Source organism: Diorhabda carinulata, chromosome 3 (genome assembly GCF_026250575.1).
Source record: "Diorhabda carinulata isolate Delta chromosome 3, icDioCari1.1, whole genome shotgun sequence".
NCBI lineage: Eukaryota > Metazoa > Arthropoda > Insecta > Coleoptera > Chrysomelidae > Diorhabda > Diorhabda carinulata.
The window spans coordinates 25,413,852-25,441,133 of record NC_079462.1 but is presented as its reverse complement, the minus strand read 5'-3'; the positions used below and the strand labels follow the sequence as shown (position 1 = coordinate 25,441,133).

The window sequence follows — 27,282 nt, the reverse complement described above, 5'->3', positions numbered from 1 at the left end:
CTTACAGAGCCCCTGATACTGACGAGCATACTTTCTGTCACAATCTACTTATAAGAGTCCTTACCTCTAAATTAAGAGCATATTAATTCCTTGTGGCGATCTCAATATTGATTATTCCAGTACCTGTGCTGCTGAAGAATGTCTCCGGTCAATTTTTCATAATTTTGGCATATTCATGCATATTACCTCACCCAAACAGAATAACAAAAACTAGTTCTAGTACTATAGACTATGTCGCGTCACCGTATGATTCAGAATCTATCAACTTAATTCAGTATTAACAAAATTTTCGGTGGAATCCAATACCAAATATGCTTCTCTCAAATCATGCCGAATTTTTTCGGGAAAAAACATTTTTAAAATCTCAAGCACCGTTGTTTAACAACTGACTGGAACATTCTCTCTGATGTGTACTTCGGATTTTCTAGATTCATAAAAACTAATTAGTCTTGCATCCAATTTTTTTCCGTCAGGCGTGTTAAAAATTAGCCTTAATCCACCAAAGGTTTACGTATATCTGAAATGAGCATGCGATCTTTATCTAGCCCAAGCTAGATAGTGTTTTCTTCCAAAATTATGTAAAACTATATAGAGAAATTTATCATAAGTCAATAAAAGCCTCCAAGGATATTTCTCCTCTCTATTTCATCTGATAACTTAATAATACTTTATGAATGTAGCCAAAAGTTTAACGGATTTTGTAACTCCTTCCTCATGATCCGCTTCAAATCTCCCAGATGCTAATGTGAATTTACACAGTTTCTTCCCATAGTTTTAGCAGAGCTTCGCAGTACAATTGATGACATCAAAAATAACTGGTACTGATGAACTTACATTAAAAATGTTTCCGAGTCATGCACATTAAATCACCTTATCACCTTAATAAATATTTCATTTCATTAGGAACACGGAGCACGAACGTTGTTTACCTACTACAAATGCACAATCATTTTCCTGTTGAAACCAAATCTTTTTCCGCATTTCGCAATAATTTGATGACATATTCAATGGAAACTGCCTTCTACTCTATAAAAAGACTGTTATTTTGATACTTATATTTAATTCAGAGTATGCTACGTACTAGTTTAATATTCTTATTAAATTTAAACTTATGTACTTATTTACATCTTTTTATGTTTGTTTTTCGCATTTTTACAAGTTTCTGTCTGCAAATTGTACTTATATGTTTTCTGATTAATAACTTATATCGTTTCTTCCACGGATAATTGACGCACATACGAAACTCTCAGTTATTTTGCTCCATTTTCTACTTTTTAGCACAATCATATATGTATAATATCGTATATAGGCGGCCCCTAGACCCTATAATAACAATCTACAATATATTTTATTGTACGATAAGATTGAAAGGCGCTTAGAATCGAAACGATCAATTAAATTGCACAATAAACGAACTGCTGCGCACTGTTTTCGTGTTTAGTCGAAGAATAGTGTTTTGTAATCGTATTTAGACAAAAATGTTTCGTAAGAATCACTTTTTTTATCACGGTCATGATATTCCTCTTCACATTCCACAAAGATGGCAATTCTCTGTACAATTGGATACATTCGACGTTAACTCTCTCTTTCCTTAACTTTTTCATTCTCTTTTTCCGCCATTATGCACGCGCGCGTGTACTCCTCTTCAAGACGAAACACAGACTAAAAAATATTGCGCAAAACTGACCCTACACAATGATATGGAAAAATATGGTGCAAGAGAAATTAAACACTCACTCAAACTTTTGTTCAATCATTGTGCAATCTTCAATATTAACTCATTAACTAATAATAGATCAAAATAATAGCTAGTAGCTAGCCACACTATATTAACTTCATTCATTTGTAAACATATAAAACCTCCGTTTAAAAAAGTATACGGAATATAATTCAAGTTTCAACTTCTTCACATATAACTTCCCAACTCCATTTAAACAGAAACTAATATATCTGCTTTCGACGTTTGTACGTGTGAAAAATGAAGTTTCACACTGTGTCAGACCAAATTTAACTGAAAACGAACGACAACGTGTCAAATGAGATGGATATCCATTTGACAAGTCGTTTTGTCATCGATAGCTGTAGAATCAGTAAGAAGAGATAATATTTCAAACAATATATATCAGTTATATGCATCATTGAGCAGAATACAATAAATAAGTTTTATGTGACATTGGAAAATTCTTTATCATTCAGAATGTATTAAGAGAGAAGTTTCGCTCTTGTGACTTCCATACACTTCGATTGTAAAATTAGAATTAATTAAAGTAATTGTATGAAAGGTAGTATTTTCTTAGGTATTCCCAATGCTGCTAGCATCTGAAACAAATGTTTTCTACTTATTGTATCATCACACGCCTGCTTGAAATCCACAAAAAGGAGCTTCAGGTTCAATCCTTGGTCATAGCTATTGCTCTGGATTGCCTTCAGTATGACTTCAGAAGTATTTGCCTATGCTATTTCTCATAATTCTTGGACTTTGTATACGACATCCAACAACCCCTATAATTCCTGCAGTCTGTCACATCCCCCTTCTTATGTATTGGGTAAATAATTGCCTTATCCCTTATTGGTAAAAATGTCACTGAATAACACTGAGAATGAAGTAGCTGTCGAAGGAAGTCTATCAGAACAATTTGAAACAAAGAGAGGTTTGAAGCAAGGAGACCCACTATAAACAGTGCTGCTCAGCCTTGTATTAGATGATCCTGAGAAATCCCTGTCTACGCAGATGATGTGGTACTTATAAGTAGAATGGAAAAGGATCTAGAAAAACTTTTGAAAAGAAAGCAAAAGAATATGGGCTGCGCATTAATGAACAAAAGACCAAATATATGGAGATTGGAAGGGATATGAATAGCTGCAATCAAGTGAGAGAGACGACAGAGCAAAACAAAGAGTATAGATTTGAGTCCAGGAGTTCGAACTAGAGGGAACCAAACGTTTGGAGCCCTAGGAGGACTATTAAGATCAAAAGATATTTCAAGAGCCGCCAAGTTACGCATTTACACAGTTATATACAAGACAGTTATACAATTAACGGTGCTGTATGGTAGTGAGTGCTAGATCATGAACAAAAAGAAGAAAGCAACATAAACATATGGAAGAGAAAGGTACTAAGGAGGATTTTCGGAGGAGTGCGGGTGCAAAATGAATAGAGGAGAAGAACGAACGCAGTGGTCAAAGCACTGTATGGTCAAGCTGAGATGGGATATGTGGTCAGAGCAAAAAGACTCCGTTGGATGGCGTATATAGCCAGAATGGCCGAAGATAGTTGGGTGAAAAGATCCTTGTTAAGGGGAGAAGGAGCGAAATTAAAAAGAGGGCGTTCACGAAAAAATGGATAGAAGCATTTAGAGAAGATTTAGAATAAATACGAATAGAGAACTGGCGTGATGCAGCCATGAACAAAAACATATGATGGAAAGCAATAGAGCGTATCCAAGCCACATTCCGCATGGCAAATGAAAAAAAAATGTAGGGACTACAAACAAAGATATAAGTGTTTATTTTTCAATTATTTTGGAAAAATAAAATAAATATTTATTTTACAATATTAACATTTTTCAATTTAGTATTTTGGAACTATAGATGTATAACAAACTATTTTAATAGAAGTGAGATGAAACTTGATTCTGCCGTGTACTTTCACGGCACTCGTTACAAATAATGGTTGAATTTTTCGGGCACAAAAATATTGTTATTTGGACAGATTCAAGCAACTCTATTATCGGTGTGATCGAGTATCATGGGTTAGTGCTAGCTGCCTCGGTGCGTGCAGAAATTAAACCTGCAGTTGCTGGTTTATTCATTCAGTCGCTTGCGGCATAATGAATGACGCACAAAAAAAATTACTTCATTGATCAGAATGTCAAGTCATATGAATATTTTTTGAAAAATTGGATTGTCAACCCGCCATTATTTAGTCTGTAGATTTTTACAAATAAATGTGGGCATTATAATTATTAATAATTCAATTTTATATGATGCTGAACAAAAACTCTACCTAAGTATTAGCTGTTTACTGTTAAATTTTAGCTTACTTTGTTGAAAGGGTTAAAAAAGTTCTTAAAAACATTGTATACAACTTCAATCTAACGCTGCCAGGATAATTCTTTAGCTGAACGTAATTCACAGTTTCCACTTACTTTAAAACTTTAAGCATTGGAAACTTCAATAAAGAAAATGAAGGTAAAAATAGAGTGAAATTTGTTCGGTCAAAAAGTAAACCCTCATAAACCTGCTCTCATTTCATTCTTTTTATTTTGTTCCTGAAAATGCAATTCTCATCTTAGAAGACATTCCATAACATTCCGAGCGATGTATTTATCTCTACCTGAAGGAAGTACCGGGAAGGAAATGGGAAAATTACATAGTGAAGTTTCTACAACAAATTCTACGAGCTTTTTTAATATTTTTTTTATTAATTTCATAAAAATTTGGTTCATTCGTACTTATAAATTATGAATAATTAATTGAAATCTGTGTAATTAATTGATAACGACAATTAATCCTTCTTATGGTTAATCAAATAAACTGGAGAGAATTAGAATTTTATTTCAACAATAAAAGTCAAATATTATTAGGAGAAACAAAAGTAACATGGAGTCTGAAAGTCTGAAATCTTGACTGAAATTTTGCCCCGCTATTTGAGATATGGCCAATCTGTATGAATTTAGGGTTCCATAAATTGCGCACACGATAATTACACTAGAATTTATAAGCTTAATCGAAAAAACCGTGTGGTATACATAGCACAAAAACGAAGACTGAAGTAAATGGGAACGAGGGTTCAGGTCGTAATAGATAAAAAAAACCGATTTCTTTGAATATTGTGGTCCAGGAGCACCGAAGCGGGGGTACTACATATTTATTATTTACAAGACGAGACCGTATTATAATCATAGTTAGTTTCGACTGATTTCTTGATTCCTATAGCAGGTTAAACATTGTTATCTTATCAACAACGTTAAGCTGACAATTTATGAACAAATCTTAATACAAATTGAATATATGAATTATTGATTCATACAATAGCCAAACCAATAACAATGAAACGGCAAATATTGCTTGTCAGTCGCTGCTCGAGGAAGAGGTATGAGGCAAAGTATGAATACTTCAAGAAATTGTACCAAACAAAGCTTCTACTGCAAATTAAGCAAAAACGAGAGAATAGGGTAATTCTTAAGAAAATAAAATATACGTGTTATATGTCATAAATTATAACTAGTCAATGTTGGGTAATTTAAACCAGAACTCATCGTCAACTGCAATATATTTTTAGTAATTGTTACAAGCCAGTGTCAAAATGCGTTGTATATAATATAGGGAGGAAACAAATATTATTCCACAAGAATTATAATAACTCATTATAATAAATTCGAGTGTTGAACAAAGAAACGTCTTCGCTGATTAAATAGTACTTGTAACCTGAAGAAGATCTATAATGAGGACAATGTTAAACGAGATAATGAAGCAGGAAAGAAGATAGACTCAAAAATCAATGAAAACAAAATGAAAATGATGAGATCTGAAAAGCGCCTGCTCAAACAATAACACTAACAAAAAATGATAAAGAGAAATTGAGAAGACTGGAGAGAAATTAGTGAAGGGGAATATAGGATAAGAACGAACAGAGAGATATGACAAACAGAGAGATATTTTATTAAAAAATTCGAAGTTCAGCGAATTAAAGGGCTGGGACATGTGCTCCAATGCAATGAAAATGCCATGATTTGGGAATTATCAGAAAATTACTGATCAGTCTAAGAATGAAAAGAATTTTTACCATTAAGTAAGCTCAATGATTTGGTCAATTTTTTATATTATCCATTTTGAATAACACGATACTAAACATTTTTCTCAGGCAGACTTGGAAAAAGAAACATTAAGACCTTAGCTACTGGTTTCAAGTTGTAATTTTTTAAAATAAATGGATATCGACATATTTGAGCAGTTCTTGAATATTGAAATGCCTTTTTCTGAACAACATTTCTATGTGAACCCACATTTTCATCCATGAATGTAATCAAAACAAAACATTGATTGCATGTAACTTGACAGATGACATGTTTGAAAACTTCCTGAGGTTTGTATGAGCCCAATTTTGAATAATTTGTTGCAATTAGTCGTCCGCCAACTATATTTTATGGAATAAGTTATCTCTAAAATATAGAAGGTTAACCATAATTACCCTATAAGAATATTTAACAAAATTTTATTGTTGTCATTCAATAAAATCGAATCTGAATTTGAAAAACGTTATTGTATTGAAAAATTGTTTTAAAGAATGGCCTGTGAATTATTAACATCATTCCCAAATCAACATTTATATTATATAATCTGTATTGAACATTATTTGAAGGAATAAACTCATTTGCTGGCGTTATTATAGCTACGAATGTTTACTGCCATCTACTAACATCGCTATACTCGATTCGGTTCGTTGGTAGAATGATCTTTCAATTTCGATCATTCAATCTACCATCCAATTAAAATTTTCACCCAAGATCGTTAATATTCACATTGAATTGATTCGTAAAATTTCAATATAAATTACGAAATTCCATTATTGAAACTTATTTCAGAGGATGTGATCTTAGACGTAAAAGAGAAAATTCTCCTTTCTTGATTGGAAATGCTGAATTTGAAGTAAAATACTCAGATTAATGTATAATTTTCAAATAGAAAGAATAATTTATTACTTATTATTATACATATTACAGAATAATTTCATTTAATTTTATTAGTCTTTAGTTATATTACCAAATTATTGGTAATGCTATTTCAAAAGTAAATAGATTTATTTCTAAAACTCGTGAGATCTTTTTCAATAGTGTCGATGGAACCGCGCATAACGAAACGCGTTAATGCCGTTTGTTAACTTGTTATCAATAGTCTAGTTTTGGAATTTCATTGTAGATCACCCATAGAATTTTAAATACGGCGATAAATTGCAAAGTAAATTCTAATTTGCAAGCTTAATTTCAAATGACACTTTAATCTGTTGTTTTAATGGTAAAGTACAAGAGACCTTTTCCATTCATTTGTTTTCAGAGAGTTCGTGAATGGCGAACTTAGTTTATTTTAGTAATTTCTTAGATGGAAATCGTTCTGTCGTTCTAACTATGCTAATGGAAGATTAACCGGAGATTATACGGAGGCTGCTATGAGTTATTAACTGCTAATGTACATTTTGTTTAACAGTATGAGGTTATCTTTTGTGCCACAGTTTACCAGATATTTAGTAAACATTTCAAAACATTAACAGATTCTGTCTGAATATTCTAGCACGAATACTACCATTATGTAAAAAATGCGGGAGAAATATTCATGATATATTTTCAGTTCTACCATTATCAAAATAAAAACCATGATCACTATGGGGTAAATCGAACGAAAAGACGACAAAGATTAGTTACTTTCCTGGGGGATAGACATTATACAAAAATTTCTCATTTCTTTTATAGATGATTATTGGAATTACGACACTGAATAGCACACCAACTAATTGTTATGTCGAAGTACCAACCAATTTAAACCAATTTGAAAATTTTAGAAATTGTAGAGTCACGAAATTCCTTCTTATTTTGACAAAATTGTTGTATTAAATTCTATCGAAGCAGAGTTACACAAAAAAAATCGGAATCACTCAATATTATATATTAAAAATTTAGCAATGATAAATGAATTATAGCTATCGCCAATGTTTTGCAAGTAATTTAATCCCAATCCCTTAAACTAATTTTGTTTTAACTACTTAATAATCAGTAAATATTATTTCTTTCCAGTAATATTTGGCATACATATCCTCTTACCATGTGACATCTATCTAATATTCAGGAGTCATCGGAATTTCAGAAGCAAACTGTACATTTTTTCACGTTCTACAGGTTCATATAACAACAATATAATAACAAGTCCAATTGGTAACAAATTCCTGAGGACCAATGTTGAAGATGACGTTCTAGTTTTTCCTGTATGTGACCATATGCAATCTTATTGCCTTTTAGGAAGACCAAAGATGATTTCGATGCACAAGTGATGAGACTCTATATCATTAAGATGGAATTTTTGGAACTTCATAATAAAAACACTGTTTACGCTATGCTTACTCCAACACACACTGCTGCTCATTTTCTCTGAACACGAAATCCAGCCATTGTAATTGTAAGTGTTTAGTACGCTAAACCACGACTTTAGCCGTTTCATTCTCATCCGCGATTGACCATCATATATATGTAGACAGATCCAGTGTTCACCACTGAAGACAATTCCATTGCATCAATAATTCCACACAACTCTTTCTGGTGCCATTGAAAACAATTTTTTTGAAGTTCTTACCAGCTAAAATCAATGCATACCTTCTTATTTGTTTATAAACACGTCGCACTCTGAAAATCCTTCCATGTTACGTAAATCATTGAGCTGCTAGATTATTGATTTATTGTTAGAGGTTCTGCGTCATTAAGTACATTTTATTTGACTTTATTGATAGATTGTAATTTACGATTGAGCTTAGATTGGTATCAAGTATTGTTAAGCTTCCCTTGTAAGTTTAAAACTTACTTAAATCTCAATGGTGTAATTGACATTCGATCATATTCTACAGCGGGTTATTAAATGTTATTCAGCAAGTTTATTGATCTCAATGCCGTAACTTCAAACTTAAATTGAATCCCGTTAAGAACTTCTTCGAAAAGTTACACAATACGACAAAAACTCGTGTATGCATTCATCTGACGCCTAGTTTCGAAGTTAATACAATGCATCTTCCAGCCACCAGAGAACTAAATGGCTTATTAAACATGTCGCTATACCAAATGCCGTACCGGCTCGGCTTTGAAAATACTTGAACTTAAATTTAAAGTGAATTGCGTCATTCCATGGAGAAAATAGTAACTTGTTAATAATAAAATGAAAGGAGGATTTCAATATTGATAACGAGTTAAAACTAGCGATTAAATACAATAACTTACAATACAATAACGTATTGTGGAGAAATACTACGACTAAATGAATCAATTACAATTGCAATTATTCACATGTTCATTATTTTTGTGGTAACAAATTAGCTCTTGATCAATTTAAATACGAAAAATTAAATATTTTGAGTCATTTTTCTGAAATCTAGCATCAACCTTTATAGTGCGTTACTTAACATCTAATTCACATGTACAAAGAGCTTCTTACAGTGAGTAAATTGCGTTTTATATAATATACAATGGCCGTATTCGAAACGTATTTCGAGAAAGTAATTGAATTGTGTATATTGCAAGTAAACTCACTGATTTGTTTTAAAAGAAAGTTATAAAAAGACAAATACCTATCGCAAATCATTGCTTACAAAGATATTGGTAAAATGTACAATAGCGTATTCCATGTTTTTATTTGTACAGATGACTCTTTGAATTAATCTAATCATCCCCTCATCCAACAATCTGATTCAGTATCTCTAATAGCATGGTATAACAGATTCTTATATGAAACTTTCTTTAAAAAGCACAGAAAGCTCTCTTCTCATGCTTACATCGACTACTGAGGTTATTTAGTTATTTAGTCATTTGTTCTATGGAACTAAAAAAATGTATTCGATAATAAACTATAAACAACTTAACGATAAAACAAAAATATCTAATGATGTACAAATCTTAGACTGATTTTGTACGGAAAAAGAAGTCATACCAATCACCTTATAAATTGTAATTGTGTTTAATAACAAACAACACCAGGCAAATGGGCAAGGTTGCTGTGATTGAATAAAACTCTTTTCTTTAACAAATGCCGTTATTTTTCTTTGAGTTTGTCATCATTTATGATGCTGTGAGGCTCTGTTTCGACAAAATTTTCATTTTATTTCGCGATTTCCTAATAAAATTTTCATATTGGTTTAGCAAGTACTAAAGAAAAGTGGAAAACAATTTTTATTTAAGCTTAGAGGATCTCTTGATTCAAAGATTGACAAACCTTGTCAAAAAATTTTTAACAAAACTTGAAATTATGTTAATAAAAACTGATTTGAAAACTATTTTATAACCTTTAATACTAAGAAAACTGAAGAATCAGCGTGACTGTCCATTGGTTTGTTTTTAAAAAATGATTGTAAGTGATAAAAGAAGTGTAGCTGAACACAAAAATACAAGTTTTGAAAAAAATGACCGTCTGTCTGTCTCTCTGTCTGTTTGTACACGCTAATCTCTGAAACTACTGGACGGATTTTCGTAAAACCTTCACTAATTTCTTCAGCTTTACCTGGAGCAGCATTTAGGCTATATTTGATCAAAATTCTTATAGTTATGTTAATATAAAGTTAAATACCAAACTTTTGTTTTGTCACTTTGCTTCGCGGCTGCCTAATTTGGGCAACATGTAAGTAAATACCTAGAATGTATTCGATATTAAGTCGTTGCCTTCAAAAAAATTAATAAATCAAAAAAACCATAATTTCAGTGTTAACATTATAAGCGCCATCTAAGGAACCTATTCTGTACCTATTTTAAGCTGTAATATATTTTTATGTTATAACATAACCCAACGCTAACACATTATATCGCATGTCACATACACATTGATTAGACCAAATTTCTACAGATGGCACTTAATTCGCATAACAAACAACAAAGATAGACTGTCATAATTGTCACGGGTTTTAGTTTGTGGTTCATACGACGACGTATGACGATAAATTTTATTTATTGTGCGAAACTATTTTTCAATGATAACTGATAAAATAAACTTTTTGTCAATTTAAAAGTGAGTATTAAATTACTGGTTATATACCTTTAATAAGGTTGATAAATGAAAACGAGAGCGCAAATAGGTGGCAACAGAGATGCACAGCTTTTTTCTGATTTATTGCTTCTAATTGGCGAGAGCAGATACCCGGAAGAAGATGGTAAAATCGTTTTGCCTGATAGTTTATGCCGTAGAGTTGAGTCTTCTCGGAGCAATCGAGCTACCGATATAAACTTATAAATACTCGATAAAATTGAAGGAGAATCTGTTGAGTATGTCTTCATAAACTGAGTTATGGAGCAAGACGATTCGATGAATTACCCAGTGGAATTTTTAAATTCTTTGAGCGCGCCTCGACTTCCTTCGTACATTATTCATTTGAAAAAAGAAACTCAATCAATCATAAACCCACCCAATTTTTGTAATGGTACAAGACTTAAAATATCGTCACTTCAGCGTAACGTAATAGAGGCGGAAATTTTGACAGAATGTGGCACCGGCGAACGGGTGCTTATACCAAGAATCTCTCTCTTCCCAAACAACTTTTCATTTCATTTCCAACGAGTCCAATTCCCGGTTAGTCTTTGTTATGCAATGGCTATCAACCAAGTACAGGGGCAGACCTTGGAGTAAGCTGCTTCTCACACGGTCAACTATACGTTGCTCTCTCCCGAGTGAGTAAAGAAAATAAATTATTTGTATACATCCCGACAAACCAAACGTTGTAAGGGTAATTTTTGTTTAATATATTGATTTGTTTGAATCAAACATTGATTTTATTTATCCTTGCTAATACATACATAATAAGAGTTTATAAAAATAAACCCTTTACGTGAAGGAAGTCGCTAGTGGCTTATAAACTGGATAGTATGCTAGGTTCCAAACGCATTAACTATGAAAAGAAACTGTTATTGTGGAAAACGTAAGGAAGAGTTTGAATGGAAAAATAGAAGGCCAAAACTATTTTATATTTTTATAAGCCAATAAAAAAATTCTGTGACAGTGCAATTTATAAAAAAAATCATTGTAATATAATTCATTACATAATTTTGCTTTCAGAACATTCTTGAAACTAATAACTTTTTAGTGACTAACAATAAAACTACTTTTATCGCAAACTTTACAGAAGAAATCTATATTCTTATAGCAGTTATACAATCAAAAATAAAGGTTTGAGTAACTCTAAAGTTATTAATTAATTTGATCTTTAGAACCCTTTTACATTTATTTGCAAATCATCATTACGACATTATTTTAGTATGTAATATGTAATATTACAAAGAAAAATAAGTTTTGTTAGAGTGTAACGGTAGGCTAAGAATTATCTTGAAATAATCAAGATCGCATAATGGATATTTGTGAAAGTTAATAATAGATGATACAGTTAATCGCCTCTATTGTTAATGTTGGAGTGATACTGAAGCTAGACAGATACGGAGGCATAAAAAAAACTCAATATATTAGCTGATATTAGTGCGATAGGAAATGCAATTGATAGGTAACAATTTTGATTAAATTTGGTTCCCGCAATATGATGCATCTCTATACTTTAGTGTTGATGCTTAAAAAGGCGCAAAAAAGTGAGCAACTCTCAAGATTTATCGACTATTTCTTCTAGGGATATTTGGAAATAATTGTATTCAAGACAAAATCGGATATTCAATGGAATTAAAAAACAGGACATCCAATTAGATTGAAATGATATGTTGTTTCTGTAATTATTTTTGCAAGAAAAACATTTTCATCAATTATTCTCTTCGATAAGTGAAGAATGGATGAAGTTGAAATCATGCGGTTGAATCTACCGTCAATTTTACTACTCCGATTTGGTCAAGTATTATTTCAGTTGACACTGCTACTTTCAAGACTGATCTCGAGCTGTATTATGTATTTGAGACTATTACTTATGCTGGATAACTGGGGCATGTCTAACTCGGAATTTCTGTCGAGTGTTTTGATGTCTAAGTTCATTAACTAGTGCTCGGCTTTTTCGTTAGAGAACTACAAAGATTTGTGTGTTAATGTTGAAATTAATTGACTGGTTTAAAGAGTAGCGTGTATTACATAATATGCACAAGGATATTTGTTCCAACATTTAATTTTTGTTATCATCAGTATTAGTCAAAGCCGAATACTGTCTTCATTGAACGCAAACTAGAAGTTGTTATGAATCATTCTCAACATATTTCTTGAAAAAATACTTGTCTTTATGAAGCAATCACTTCCTATTATCTTCCCTGTTGATTGTTTTTCAATGTTACTCATACATAGACGCCCTTAACTTTGTTTCATGGTACATAGCTTGTAACATTCCATGTACAAACATTCCAAAATATCATAGTGCTGCAATATGAAATTGAACTACATATTTTCACTAACTCCGTAATAGTAGTTATTAAATGAGTGGAGGAATTTTCGGTATACTCAACTGCAAAGCGGAAATGCTTCTCTCTCTTTGACTAAAATATTAATTGCCAAACCATTGTCGCTATGTAGTATTAAAGTTTGTCAATTATATTTCCAGTGTTATTCAAAAACAACAGAAGTAGTTTGCCTACTGATGATTTCTGGTATAATAGGAATTTGTAGTACTTTTTAGGTCGGAATTAATTTAAGCTGTTCACTCAATTCCAAAAGCAGTTAAAATAAATTTGGTGTGGGTTTTTTGAAGTGATATAAGACATGGTCAATGGGAGTATATAGTAATTATTCATTTAAAAGAAACAAAGCTTTAAAAATATTTGATTTATAGGGAAATCATCGAAATTTAAACAGGCCTCTTATTTATCTTGATAAACGTGAAACAAATTCACAATTCAGCAAAGGATAATAAGAAAGGTTTGGAAAACAAGTATTTGTTTTCTTATATACAAGTGGATGAATAGCAAATCCAATAATTCTTCTCTTATGAAAAAACCACAGAATTTGTGGCTGAACAAACAGTCCATTAATCTTAACAACAAAAGTTATATCGATATTAGTTCGATGTTATATGTGATGAAGTGATAGTTGTTACTAATTTGGTGCGACTATCATTTACAGAGTAATCCAGCTGTTGCAAATACAGTGTATTCGCATCTCAATTATTTTTTTATTTCGTCAAAACAATATTAGGAGAAGATCAACGAATTGTTGTGAGCTCTGGAAAAATCTAATAAATAATGAAAAAATGTAGACTAAAAATAACTATTATTTTACTAATTTTGTAAAATAATAATTACGAATCGTGGTTACTTCTTAATTTTAGCTATTACTTCTTAATGTTAGCTAGCAAAACAAAGTTTCCTGGATTTATAGAGTTAAAGATAATTATTAATTTTACCTTCCTTACGTTTTTGCAGAACTTTGAGGAAAATAAGGCAAACACGAACCGAAATGTTCAAAGACATAAATTATCTACCAAGATAATGCTCCAGCTCATACAACCATGTCTATCAAAAGGTTTCTAGCTAGGTTGAGTATTCTAGTGTTAGACAATCTACCTTAGACAAAATCTATATATAAAATTTGTGTCCAAGGAGCTAGGGAAATATTTTCAGAACTGGTTAAAATAAACAAAGATTTGTGTGCGTTGTAAGGATACAAAAAGGATATTTATTAAAAGTAATCTTCTTCTTCTTCCTGCTATGTATCGGCATCATTGCCTGTTTTTCTTTACATCATTGTCTCTGCTCAGTCACCTGGGAGGTTGTCACTTCATCTTTTCCTGGGTCTTCCAAGGCTTCTTTGTCCTGCTGGTGATTTGTCCCTTGATATTTTCACAATACTTTCTTCCGTCATGCGGTCAATGTGCTGATTCCATTTTATCTTTCTATCCAGTACCCAGTCATTGATGTTATCTATCCCGCATATTCATCTTATGTTTTCACTCCTTTCTCTATCCATTAGTGATCTTCACGCTGTTTAGAAGTAATCACAAATAAAAATTAATCAGCATAAAATTTTCCAGTGACGCTCTAAAATATTCTTCTGTCTTCATTAATTTCTCTTACAAATACCATTATCAATTACCATTCATAATTAAACAGTAATCATTTGTGAATAGAATTTGAAACGAAAAAAGTGAATACCCATATTGTAATCTCTGAAAACATTGGAATAAATCTAATAAACTGGAAAAACTTATTGGTGATTGTCAAATCAAAAATTCAAGATATGCAGTTGTTACCGATATATCCTTCATAGTTCTTGAAACTTAATCGCACGGTATATCGAATCTAATATTCAATATATCCCACCACAAAAAAGCATAAAATACTCGTATTCTCTTCAACTCTCTTATTCAGCAGCTCTCATATTTTTTTGGTCAATCTTTTTTGGCTTATAATCCAGTCTTTTTTCTGCTTTATGCTTTTCTTACAGGAAAATATCACCTATTTATGTAATTTCAATTTTCTACACTTGTCCCAGTTATACAGCTAGTTCAAATTATTTTTCTAGACTTAGATGAACGCTTAACTATTGAACTCTTATCTGAAAACAGTAGGAAATCGGCCAAAAGTTTTACGCATCTATGACGGTTTCTACATTCTACATACAAGGATGCATATGGTAACCCATACTTTTTAGCTTCCTATTTCATTAATTTTCTGGATTTGCATAAATTCAAAGCCGTTTGTATGATATTTAATCTGAAGACATTCCTTTTATTTTTTTATATTCATTTGACGACTGAAATAACTTAAAGACATTATGAGACGGGAAGTCACTAAATAAGAATTCCTATATTTCATACAAGAACTAATAATTTTGACTCTCTATCAAATATACCAAAAAGACCAACTAATCAATACATGTTACCGAATTATAATATTTCAAAAATCAAGGACTAATATTACTGGAAAAATTATCGATATGAGGTAAAATCAATATTTCTTTTACAAAAACACAAATCTCCATTTTGTGGATGGTAGGAGGCGTATTGAATGATAATCGAATAATTTAGGAGTACTGACTTCACCCGAGTTATTAAATTTGTCTGTTCTCCCCCTATTCTAGAAATTAACTTACATTTAAGTAAGTAAAGCTTTTATAGACGCTCTACTTTTTGGGAGAAGTTTCATTCTCAATTTTTCTAACACTCAACTTCTTTCATCAACGAATGGAATCTCATTTGATGAAAATATTAATATAGAGTTCTAATAACAGCTTTGAACTTCATTTATTCGTCCATTGCCTTCATGTATTATCAATAAAAATTAAAAATACTCTCATCGAATACTGCCTAGTGCCAGGGATGGGGTGACATACTATACCATTTGTTAACGCGTTATAATATGTCAACTGCATTTCACGCAGGCTGAATAGCTGCAAAATACCCATTTTGCAAATCACGCTCCATTACGATGACATTAAATATCTATTAAAGTCGTTGAGTACTGAATTGATTGAGATATGATAATAAAACTGGATAATCGATAATAAATATTGTCGCCGAAAGCTTGCATCTAATATATTTCGATATTACAGAGCAATTTTTTAGAGTGGAATAATGAAAAAATGAGAAATAGTCTGTGATAATAAAAATAATAGTCCACTTTTGTGGTCATTCCGGAAAAGGAACCAAATTTTAATAATTAAGAGATCGAAAACACTCAGTTTGGTTTCCAAAATGGATTAGACGCGTGAAGCATGATTCACATCCTATGAGCTAGTTCAAAGATGTAGGAGTATAAACAACGACGTGGTATACAGGGTGAGTCAGGAGGAGAGCACCAAACTTTAGGAGTGTATTATACACGTGAAAATACCGTCATTGACTTTAAACATTTTCTGCTTCGTCTACGAAGAGCATTTGTGCTCTCCCAATTGATTCATTTCTTTCTTCTTTAATATGGGCTGGAATATTCTCAATTCGTCTAATTAGTGCATCCACTTTTACTTTGTAGACTTCATTTCTCATCCAGTCTCATGAACAAAAATCTAGTGGTGTGAGGTCTGAAGATCTTACAGGCCAATTTATGGGACCTCCACGACCAATCCAACGCCCTGAAAAACGTTCGTCCAAATTTTGCTTGACCTGACGAGCAACATGTGCAGGAGCTCCATCGTGCTGATAGTACATCTGCATTCTAATATTTACAGGAACATCCTCTAGTAGGCCTTCTAATTCATTTTATAAAAAAAATTTAGGTAGTTGTCTCCTGTGAGACGATTCTCCAAAATAAAAGGACCAATTAAATAACTGTTAACCATACCACATCACACGTTTACAGAAAACCAATGTTGAAAATTGCTTTCGACTGTTGCGTGGGGATTTTCGTCCGACCATACATGAGAGTTACGAGTATTATTACTACCATCCCGGGTGTATGTGGTTTCATCCGTAAAGAGTATACTCGATACAACACGATGATTTTTATTTATCCACCGACAAAACTCCATATGGTTAGGGTAATCCTCTGGTTGTTGGTATTGTACTCTCTGTACGTGATAAGGATGTAAGCCTTGTTCGTGAAATGTGTTTATCACCCCTTTTTGGGGAATTCCCAATTGAGTGGCAATTCTTCGTGAGCTAGTATTTGCATCTTCTTCTACTAGATGCAGAATATTTTTTACTTCTACCAAACCTTGTCGATTAGCGCGCTCAGATTATATGTTAGTACTGGGAAGCTTACCAGTCTCGCACAATTTGTTAAAAACTCTAATAAATACGTTTTTATCCGGATATCTTTGGTGTGGCAAACCTTGACGATATTCTTCAGCAGCAGCAGTAGCATTTCCATTACAGAAATCATAAACAAACACCTTATTTGCATATTCTAAATTTGAATAAGTATCTGGCATTTTGTAACACTAACACTAACAATCACATAAATTCGAAATTAAACGTTCAGTTACTGTTCACTGTACATTGACAGTTCATCAAAACGTCAGAATTATCAAATGCCTTTGAGCCTCGAACATGGCATACTTTGATAATGTTAAAATTCAGATATAAGTGGAAAGCTAGATTAACATTTTTAATTACTCCATAACTTGAAAACAAATGAAAATCGGATAACATAACATATGAGTTTTTCTTTACAATATTTTAACGTGTATAATACACTCCAAGAGTTTAGTGCGCTCCTCCCGACTCACCCTGTATATGTGCTTTGAAAGAACTTTTGATCGTGTAAGACATGATAAGATGATCGAAATTCTGAAAAAGTTACCTTTAGATGGTAGAAGCACCATTTGTGGCCAGTTTAAGGCGTGTTTAAAAATTAGAAAATCATACAAAAACGCTTAATAAATAAATAGTGGTGAAAATTCTACAGAACTAAGGGTTGTAGTATTTTTTAAGACTTTGGTTTTTTCAACCTTAACTATAAGAATATTTTTGTGATTTTCCGATAAGAGTTAATCTGTGAAAATAATCCTCTTGTAACATTTGTGGACACATTGGATTTAATATTGTCTTTTAAGAACCTGTTTTTGTCCACTAATGATTTCGAAAACAAAAGATTATATTTATTACTTTATTTATAATAGAATAAACAATGTTCATTCAAAAGCCCGATATCTATGTATCTAGAAAACGGAAAAGTAACCTCTATTTTTACGACAGGTTGAATTTTCTCCATAATTTCAACTTCATCATACTAAATTTCATCCTTCCGTTCCACAACTTTCCATTACTTTAACTAATATTTGATATTTCCTTCGATTCGTAATTGTTCCCGGGAAAAATGATTGATCTTCGTATTTGATAATAACATAATTATTGTTCACTTCATTAGACTCAGTAACAAGCTCTGGTTTTCTGACAGTTTTTTATCTTTTTCAATTTCAGTGGTGTTAATGTCTTCATTATTTGATTGACTTTTCACAGTAGTTTCATCATTATCGATATCTTCCTCTTTATTTCACGTTTTTGGACGTGTTTAATCGTTTTTCAATTCTAAATTTTCTTTCTTTCTACCTTCACACATATTTTCATTTTCACGGAGCGGTTTCTTTATCATCCAGTCTAGTTTTTCACAATTCTTTTTTTCTGTTTCTAATTCTTTTTGTTCCTCTTTAACCTCAGCAAGTTCCAACCACTTTTCAGATGTTAGAACGGATAACAGAATCTTCCTCTTTCTTTCATGTCTTGAAACATTTTCTTCAAGAGGTTATTAGAAAATTTCGAATGGTTTCCTTTTGGGTATAAAAAGAATATCGTTATCAGTAGAATATGAAGCATAATGAGAGTCAAGTAGTCTATTCACTAAGATCTTGAAGAAGCATTGTACACGGTGCAACCTTTATCAGCCAGTACTAGTTTCCCTTTGGGACATAAATAGAATGACGTCTTGCCCATGTTCCATATTTTTAGGTGTTTCAGAACATCTTTTCTAGTAGATCAAGTCTCTTGAAATCAATGTCTATTCTTTCCTTCGGTGATTGTTAATGTCTAATTTTTCCTTCGGTGATTGTTAAGTACCAATTTTGCTTTTACAGCTGGTTAAAATAGGATCTTAACGTGTTACAATTATAGCCAATAAATGGCTGCTAATGTACTAATTAGGGATCAAAAGTGGCAATAAATCAGGATTTGATAGTTCAACATATACCTTAAACCCTAATAAGCCTCACTGTGCTTAAGTTTTTACAAAATAACTTCTTACAGATTACACAAACATTTAATCAAGATATATCTTTTCTCATAGAAAACTGTTAAAAAACAAACTGAACACACTATTGTCACTTCTAATTTCAAGCTCATTTTGAGAATCCACCAGAAGGTTAATAATGTACAAATAGACCAGATTAATGGACATGGGAACCGTAATAACCAATAAATGGAATCCTAACATTGAAATACGAGCAAGAATGTCTAAAACCACAGTAAGTATTATGAAACTCATGCAGTTATAATGTTTACCTTCATGTACTTATGAGTATGGCAGGATGTTATATCTTTCTCACGCTCACAGCAAATCTACCCAAACGTTTGGAAGCATTTTTCGACGTATTTCAAAGATAAGTTAGGTCTATGGAATAGCTCGGCGCATAAAATCGGGGTTTAAAAATCTTAATCGTTGGTTTAGGAAATTAACAACTTAGCTATTCCACGCTGCAGTGTATAAAGCAATGATAGTCAATATGATAGCCAACATGGAAGCCAACGATCAATAACGGTCACGGCACACGAAGAAGAAGATACATCAAGCTTTTGGGTATACCATGTTAGTCATATTCAAAGTTACCGTCAATACATTCATTGTTTGAAAAAAATATTCTTCTCTTCTCTTCTTCTTTCTCAATTCATTGATTGAAGTTACAATCGACAATATTGAAAATACGACGTCATCTTTTAGACACTCTCTCACACTTTAAATTCTGAAAACTCGAATTGGTAACAATGGACTTGTCTTCAAAGCTCAGTATTTTTATAAAATCATTTCATAATAAAAAATTTATGTGTTAAGATATACCCCATCGAAAACCGAAAAAGGAATTTGATGATCTGATGAATGAACAATTTGATAAAACAACCAGCTATAGACAGTCTTCTATAGGTTGTTATAATTATATTCAATGAAGAGATCGTAGATTATGGAGGCCATTATATTTAACACACTGTATTTTATTTTCTAATCTGAAAAAATTGGTCTCCGACTAATTATAATAAGACATTACTTGCCGGTTACCTCAAGTTATCTCAAATGTTTGAGGTAGGTTCAGAGTTTGATTAAAAAACAAATTTCTGTCTATTCATTCAACATATATTTGACTTTTTTATGATAAATCAGCTCCTATATAAAATGTGTCATTTAAATATGACTGTTTTGTCATTTTGATAGCGATAAAAAAGGTGCGTCGTTTTTATCACCGATAAAAACGCATATTCCTCTTTCACTTTCACTTCAATGTCTGCCCTGTCAGTTATTAAAGTATTGTTGATAATACTGAATCATTACAACATGAATCGTTTTGACTCAACAAAAAATATAGAAAAAGCAATCCCGCAATCCACAAAAAATAATAAAGCGTCAATATGGGGACAATTTATGGAAAAGAGAAATGGAGAAGATAATAGAGAATGTGAAGTTAAATCACTTTGGTATTCAACTGCAAAGATGATTCAAGAAAAATATTTCAATGAATATTATATTAAATTTGATCCTTTAGCCGACATAACTTTTATAGAAGCTCGTGATGCGAAAAATAGTAAACGGAAAGAATTACAAGTTCTGTAGCATTGAACAAGAAAGATATAGTAAAAATGGCAAAATTGTGGAATATAGGCAACCCAGAGGAATTACAAAAAAGATTATATTTCATATAGCTCTTAATGAAGCTTGGAGAGGGGGAGAAAATGCAAAACTGTAAAATTTGCCATTTTAAAGAAGAGAAAAATCAAAATGAAACTTTAACAAGATGATTTGATTATAATAAAATATTCTAAAAGACAACAAATTGGCAGACTGAAAATGGATAACAAAAAATTAAATGGATGAAGGTATTTGTCCCGTTGCATTGTTGAAATTACTGTTACAAAAAAGAAATGAAAACAACATCTAAACGACTTTTTTTAACTCCAAATCCCTTTTAAAAACAAAAATCATAAAGATTGATACAAACATGTTCTACTTGGTATTGATACGATTTCTACTTGGACCAAATATTCTGCAACTAAAATTAGACTCGATATTACAAATTACAAAATGTCCTATCATTCGAACCGTGCTAGTACAGTTTCGCAGTTGGCCAAAGCAGGAGTGAGTGACCAACAAAAATAAAGGGACACTCATAATCATCTTCTATTGAACCCTACCTCCAAATTGATCCTGAACATCACGAAAATCCTATTAGTTCCTCACGAGCTTCGAGTGGGAAAAGTCAAAATGAATATTCTACATGTATGAATACCAGAGAAAAAAGTTTTGAAATCAGTATACCAAACCAAACAATTTATAACAATTGTGTATTTAGTAACTATTCATTTAAATAATTTAATTGTATCAATATAGTTGTTGTTGTTCATTCATATATTCGGTCGTTGATTTATCTTGCCAAAAAACACTCGATTTTCTCTTTTGAGGATAAATTTCTTTCTAACTCCAAATTTTTCCATCAATAATTTTGCTCAAAAAACTGAAATTTGACGAAATCACTCGACCTTCGTTCTCGCGGTGGCAAAATTCTTTCGTTACAAAAAGAAATTTATCCGATAAAAAAAATCTCTTGTTACTGTTGATAAAATAAGATGGTTTATAGATACACATATATCTTCTACAATTTACAGATTCATCCCTTCATTTTACGTCAGTGAATCATTTATTGAACAACTTTGCACACTTGAGATTTTCGCAATCTGGAGAAGTCGTCGAAATCACATTCTCAAGCAGCGGTCAGTGGTGACAGTACGTGACTATTGAGACTTTTGTATATGTTTGACCCAACTTGTTAGAATTGTATTTTTCTCTATCCCGTTGGAATGGTTATTACATATTTGCATCTGGTTATCCAATTTAGAAATACAAAGCCACCTTAATTTTCAACAACAGCTGGAAAATGGGTGTACAGTAGCCGTATACTCTGACTAAGAGAAATTAATATACAGGTTGTATCGAAAAGCGAGAGAGAATGATAGAATTATAAAGTCCCAGAATAGATAATTACGACGATACGATTGCAGCGACAGTTTCTTATGAATCAGAGGGGATTGGATTGAATTGAGGAAGGATGGAAATTCTAATGATGGTAGGTTACGGCGATTGGCTCCGAAACCCTCCAAGAATCACAGTAAGACCAGAAATAAGCGACGATGCAAAATTACAAGCATAACTTGCTTCACAATAAAATGTTATTCGTTTGTAATAGAGTTTTTAAAGATCGAGAAACTGCACCCATACAAATTTCACCTTGTTAACTAACTCTCAGGAGATTATTTGGGCAGACATTTGAAAATTGGAATGAAATTTTCTTAAAAGTATAATATTTTCATACGTGTAATGTGGTGGTGCTTCAGGATGTGTGTTTTACCCCATCTCTCTCCGATGGAGATAAAAATCCAGAGGAAGCTCGTGGTGTGCATAGAGTAGACTGTCTGGTACACTAGATAATGTTGGCAAATTCGACAGTATGAACTATGTATTACTATATTGACAATACTCGCGAGACTAAATAATTTTGCTTCATATTCAATTATGTTTTATTTTAGTTTTATTACTCTATCTTTAATAGCTACCAGTTGGGTTGTCCATCTGTATTAATAAATCTTCCACATAAACAATTTATCTCGATACGTTCTGTATCTGTAAGTATCGGGCGGAAGTCTTCGCTCTGGAGATTAAACGTTTGATTTATTTTTGATACTGAGAGTCTCACTTCATCTCCAGCACTACTTTTTTGGATACGTATGGTGAGTCAGTAAGTATCGTCATCATATTATTGTATCATTTTCAAGGGTTTCACTAGTACTAGGTTGTTATACGTATGAATGATGTTTAAGAAGTGAGATCAAGCCGGATTTTGGACGTTGGATGATTAAAAAAAATTTCATCGGTAGATTCCTCAACTGATACTCGACTATATTGTCCCTAAATAGTACTACAGTGATTTTTTCTTTGGTGGATTCATAGATCTCAATTGAAATTGCTGTCAAAACAATAAATTTTAGTCAGCAGTTTCGACCTACCCTGATCTATTTAGTATACAGCTTTTATTTTTGTATCGAGTGTGAGCAAGGTTCCAATTACTATTATAGTAGAACTAAAAAGCCTTTTAGCTCCTGCTACAATCTTAGCAAGTCAATTTTATGTAAACTATATATTCTTCAGCAAACCCAACAAGTTGAATATTCCATCGTTTTGTGAGAAACTCCAGACTATAACTTGAGAACTTAATTTATAAGGAAACGGTCAAAACATGTTTAGAAAAATTGTTATCAGATACAGTTCAATGAATCCTCTCTATAAAGATGAGTCAGAAAATGTGAGATATATTTGTTGCATCAGACAACTGATCTCAAGGCCACTTGACATAATGCACTTACCATTGCATGATGCAGTGGAAGAGACTTGTCAGACGACGTTCAATATTAATCTTTGAATTATAAGTTATCTAGTCAAAACAAATAAAAACTTTTTCAACTTTTTTTTGGTTCCTGGTGTACTTTCTTTTTATATAAAACCATTCTTTCTAATTCCCACGGTGCTTTCGGGATATTCCATTTTATTTGTGTCTTCATTTAGTTGTTAATGTGTAATAAAGCACTTCTCTCTTTTTTCATCTATTTTCAAATTGGTATTTACATTAGAAAGGTTCGTTCACCTTCTCGAGATATTATTTGCATGGTTGAACTCTGTAATTTCTTGTCCAATTGTCTGCTGCATTTTTTGTTAACATGGACATTGAATCCAAAGTTAAATACTGTAATGCAACGAACTACTCTTCTAAATACATCAATTACGGACTAAGTCCTATGAGAAAACGATTTTTTTATTCTGTAAAAATTTGAATGAGGAGAAAGTATATCACCCCGTATATTGAAAACTTTCTTTGAGAATGTTTCACTATATTCGGTCAGGCGCTGCCGGTGCACATGTCGCATAACATCGAAGCGCGTCGGTTTTATACATTTAATTCTGACAAACTGTCGTGTAATCCGCAACGCCTGTTACAGAATTCGATATTTCTACATGCTTCCATTTGAGACAGCCGTTGAATTTAATCGGAGCATAAAGTGCATATGCAAATACTTATTGCGTTCATAGGATAATTCCATGCTATGTTATTCTATTTTTTAATGCATCCCCGATTCTGAAATCAATCAATCAGTTAATCCACTAGGTTTTCGGAATATCTGTAAATATAATTCTTCACTAGTAAAGTAAATAATCTAATTGTACCAATTGGATGACCTGTATATACTAAATAGATATATAAATAATTCAATAAAAGTTTAGAAATGTGGTCACCGTGTGAAACAAAGTCCCTCGATTTTAATGTTGAAATTTTTTCACGGGAGGGGGTCAAGAAGGAAAATTCCCTTTTCTGTCCTTTCTCATGGAACTGTTTAAACTTTTAGAAAAAGCTCAACAACAATCGGCTTTTAGACCAAGAGCCAGCAGCAAAATTTCCTGTGCAGAAAATGATGAATAAATTTCTAAAATTTCATAAATTAAGTCATTTTCTCTTATTCAACAGTTTCTAATTTTCGACGAACGACCTTTCAGGTAACACTAAACCATTTATTTCCATTTGAGATTTTAAGGTTTGTGTCGATATACGCTAGAAAGATGGTTTGATTTGATTAAAAATGAGTGTGAGATGAATTTGCATATATTTTTCTCTATTCTTATTTTATATATAGACATATGTTATTTAAAATGCCTTTAAAAAATGTGAGATTAAGAATAGAAAACACATATTGTATTGCACATTGCGATTCCAATTTTACTTTTGGTTTTCTGTTCTGCAAACAATTTTGTGTTGTGTCATAATTTAACATAATTAATTATGTGCAATTTGATTTCCTATCGCAAATATTACGTGCAATTGATAAACATTCCTGGATTACGAAGGATCTCATGTAATCTTCAATAAGTTTTTGTTGGCCCACAGCTAACGGATGTATTATAAAGCGTAAAGCGATACAAATATTTAGAAAGGTATACCACAAAACATCATATAGATTAATTGCAAATTTTAGAATTTTTTATAACATAAATCTCGCTATTTTTCTGTTAATATATTTAAAATTTCAGTATTTCAAAGAAAGGCATAATTCACTATGGTATAATTATAATAAATTCAATTTTAATATAGTTCTATCAAATACCAATATTTCTTTGACAAATTCGAGACTCTTGAACAAATAAACAAATTGTTGTAAGAAAAACATAATAAATAAAAAACACATATAGTGCAACATATAAAGAGGTTTGAAATTACTCAGAGAATATTCAACAGCTACAGTAGCGGTTAGAAAGAAAAGCAGTAAGAAACATAATTCAGTTCACATCTACTGAACGCAAGTGGATTACATCTTTGTCTGGGATTTCGATATTTACTCAACTGATTTTGCAGAAAATATTTGTCCAAATTGATAAATTCAATATAAATTTAAAATTTCGATCTTGCAGGTGCTCATTGATAAGTAAATATAGCAAACACCAAATAGTAATAGAATGTTTGAAAGAAGACACGGTGGAGATTTCGAATAAATCGTACTCTTACCGCCCTGAAATGTGAGCGCGTTTCAGTTAACCATTGGTAAATGAGATATACTAGTCATATCAGTGGTCAACATTGTCTAGGATACGTAAATGATATGTGTATTCATTTGCGGAATTTGAATTTGCCCCTGTAGGATCGGGCCTGATGAGATTTTGGAGAAAACACAGGGACATTACATTTGGATAACCATTTCATTGTATATCATGTTTATACTGCTATAAAATCGACATCAAATGTATTTTATTTATTGTAAATATTTCCTAGTTAATGGAACAACGTATAAAGTTCCATTATTTTTATAGTTCAATTCTTTTTATTTTTTAAAACTACTTTGGGATCATGGGTAGTTAGAAATTTAAGACGTGAATGAGTTAATAATAATCTATGATCTCACATGATTGACTACAAATTAAATTAAAATGAACTAGAAACTATGTTTTGGTAAACATCCCAGCTAATTGACGATTAATATCAATATGTCACTATTCGATAAACATTAACGAAAAATTTTGCTTGAAATCCAGGATTAAAAAATATACAACGACAATTTATTTTTGATTGATTACAGGCAATATTAATTGGTTACTGGTAAGGATTAAGGATTAAGCAATTTTTTCGTAAAATTTGTATCTGACATCAGAATCAGTCAATTTTATCATATAAAAGATACTGAGGTTCCGTACTAATAAAAAATGTTGGCTGCGAGCGAAACCATTACATTTTACAATTTATTGTTTTATCATTATATAATACTTTTGTGGGTGTTTATTGATTTATCATACTTTCTAATTAATTGTCAGTTTTAATACCACAATTTTTGCCGCAGAATTCCTTGCAGCATTTCCATTTTTGCAACTCCAATCATTCCAAAACATACATCAAACAAGAACTAGTTACCTCCCATTTCTTTGAAGCATCTAGTTTTCGGCTATTAACCATGTTTATTTTGTTAGAAATAAATGATGTGCTTGTCTCTATTTTGCCGCTAATTTCTTTTTCCTTCAATCATTTCATTCGTATTTTAACATGAATATTAATGATTAAACATAATTTCTCTAAAACAAAACATATACCTACTTGTAGAAACTCGATCTTTTAGATGAAATTTCTCACTATAACCAAGGTTTCTACTCAATTAAATTATGCTTAGTGAGCTTTCAACCGTTTTGTAATTTTTTTTTATTCATCCAAACAATAAAATTGCTCTTTAAATAAGTTATAAAATGGAAGTTGTTCATGCAAGTGAAGATTTTAATGTAACCACTAAATAAGCTAGTACTCCAGAAAAACAACATTGAATGTAAGGATTCATTCAAAATTCGCTTCACTGAATGTTGGCCGCAATTACTATTCAAAAGCGGTCATAAATAACAAACAGGAGGAATTCTCCTC

The 27,282-nt window shown here is 31.9% G+C and overlaps 1 protein-coding gene across 1 annotated transcript in view; it reads right to left on the bottom strand.

Annotated features, from left to right (window-relative positions):
* Positions 1 to 27,282, bottom strand: part of LOC130892035 (uncharacterized) — a 341,323-nt gene that overhangs the window by 187,334 nt on the left and 126,707 nt on the right. The gene's annotated exons all lie outside the window — the stretch shown is intronic.